Source organism: Propithecus coquereli, unplaced genomic scaffold (genome assembly GCF_000956105.1).
Source record: "Propithecus coquereli isolate 6110/MARCELLA unplaced genomic scaffold, Pcoq_1.0 Scaffold734, whole genome shotgun sequence".
Lineage (NCBI taxonomy): Eukaryota > Metazoa > Chordata > Mammalia > Primates > Indriidae > Propithecus > Propithecus coquereli.
In genome coordinates this window covers 286835-289311 of record NW_012153441.1, presented here as the reverse complement: position 1 = coordinate 289311, position 2477 = coordinate 286835, and positions in this window count along the sequence as shown.

Genomic DNA, 2477 nt, shown 5'->3' with positions numbered 1-2477 from the left:
CTGCTGCCCCCATCTGAGCACTCCACCAGCAGCCTGAGGATCGCACTGCTCCTGCCCACCACACCCAGTGCCCACAGGCACCACCAGCATGCCTGAGGACAGCTCTGCCCAGCCCGGCTCCATCCCTACCTCCACAGTACCAGCACACACCATCCGGGGGCCTGGGGATTGCCCAGCCCAGTCTACCACTGCTGACACCTGAACACTCCTTCTGGGGTCTGAGGTCAGGCCACTCAACCTGCTGCTACCAACACAGCTGGCACCCACACACACACATGCCACCTATAGATCTAGGGACTGGTCTATCCAGCCTGTTGCAGTCACTGCCAATGCCAGCATGGACCACTTGTGTGCCAGAGGGTTGTCCCCCCACTGCTACTGCCATCACCCATGCTATGCCCACTGCCCAGGGGTTCGAGAACCTGCCTATCTGCCTGGCTCACTGCTGCCATTCGCAAAATCCAAGTAATACCAAGAATCAGCCTGCCTGGATCTGCTAACACTGGTGTCAGCAAATGCTACCCTGGGACCCAAGGACAGGCATGCTTAGCCCACCATTATCACCACTGGGGCCTGAAGACTGGCCCACCTAGTATCCCATTCCCCAGCAAAACTTCACCACAGCCTCCACTAATAACTGCACCCTAAGCCACAGAGGAAATCTGTTTACAGCCAAAGAAATCACACAGACATACATTACTCCCCATTTACCCAGAATCAAAGCCAAAGTCTCCTACCCAACCAACACCATAGATACATCTTCAGGAAAAAGTCCTCCCCCATGAAAGCAAATTCAAAAAGTTGGAAGAAGTGACTGTTACACCGCATGCACAGACATCAATGTAAGGACATGGGAAACATGAAAAAGCAAGGAAATATGACATCTTTGAAGCAATTCAATAATCCTCTACCAACATAGCCCAATGCAAAAATATTTACAGAATCCCAGGAAAAGAATTTAAAATACTGATAGTAAAGAAGCTCAGTGAGATTCAAGAGAATACTGAAAAACAATACAAAGACAATTCAGGATATGAATGAGGAATAGAGATAGATATCATAAAAAAGAACCAAACAAATCTGGAACCGAAGAATTCATTGAATGAAAGACAAAACACATTCTAAAGCTTCAAAAATAGACTAGATCAAGAAGAAAGAATCTTGGAACTTGAAAACAGGTCGTTTTAGAGAACACGGTCAGACAAAAAAGAAAGAAAAGAAAAGAAAAGAAAGGTAAGGTGAGGTGAGGTGAGGTGAGGTAAGGTAAAGTAAGGTAAGGAAAGGAAAAAGAAGCAAAGCAAAGCTTTCATTACATACAGGACACCAAAAAGTGACCAAATTTTCTGTGTCCCAGAAGGCGAAGAGAAAATAGAAGGGTTAGAAAACCTATTTAGTGAAATAATAGATGAATATTTCCCAAGTCTAGCAAGAGATTTGGACTTCCAGATATAGGAGGATCAAAGATCCCCAAATAGATATAATTCAAAAAGGTCTTCACAGCACATTATAATCAAACTGTCAAAAGACAGAAAGAAACATTCTAAAAACATCAAGAGAAAAGCATCTAGTCACCTGTAAGTAAATCCCCACCAGACTAACTGGATTTCTCAGCAGAAACCTTGCAGGCCAGAAGAGCATGGGATGAAATATTGAAAGTATTGAAAGAAAAAAAACCACCAGCCAAGGATATTATACCCAGTAAAGTTATCCTTCATAAATCAAGGAAAAATAAATCGTTCCCAGACAAACAAAAGCTGAGAGAATTCATCACCACTAGACTGGCTCTATAAGAAATGATTAAGGGATTTCTGTACCCAGAAGTGAAAGAACAATAACTACCATCATGAAAATACACAAAAATATAAAAACCACTGGTAGAACAAACAGGTAAACAAGGAAAAGAAAAAACTAAAATATTACCACTACAGAATACCACCAGACCACACTGGTACATAATAAAGGAGAAAGAAAGGAATAAAGGATATATAAAACAACAAGAAGTCAATTTTAAAATGACAGGAATAAGGCCTCACATATCAACATTCACCTTGAATTTAAATAGATTAAATGCTCCACTTAAAAGATACAGATTGATAGGAAGAATTTAAAAAAATGATACAACTATAAGCTGCTTACAAGAAATTCATCTTACCTGTAAAGACACATACAGACTAGAAGTTAGGGATAGAAAAAGATACTCCACACAAATGGAAAACAAAAATGAGCAGAAGTAACTAAACTTGTATCAGATAAAACAGACTTTCAGTCAAAACTGTAAAAAGAGAAGGTCATTATATAATGATAAAGGAGTCAATTCAGCAAGAGGATATAACAATTCTAAACATATATGCACCTGACACCACAGCACCCAAATATATAAAGCAAATGTGATCGGATCTAAAGGGAGAAATAGACTCCAATACGATAATAGTTGGGGACTTCACTGGGAGGCCAAGGTGGGTGGATAGTTTGAGTTC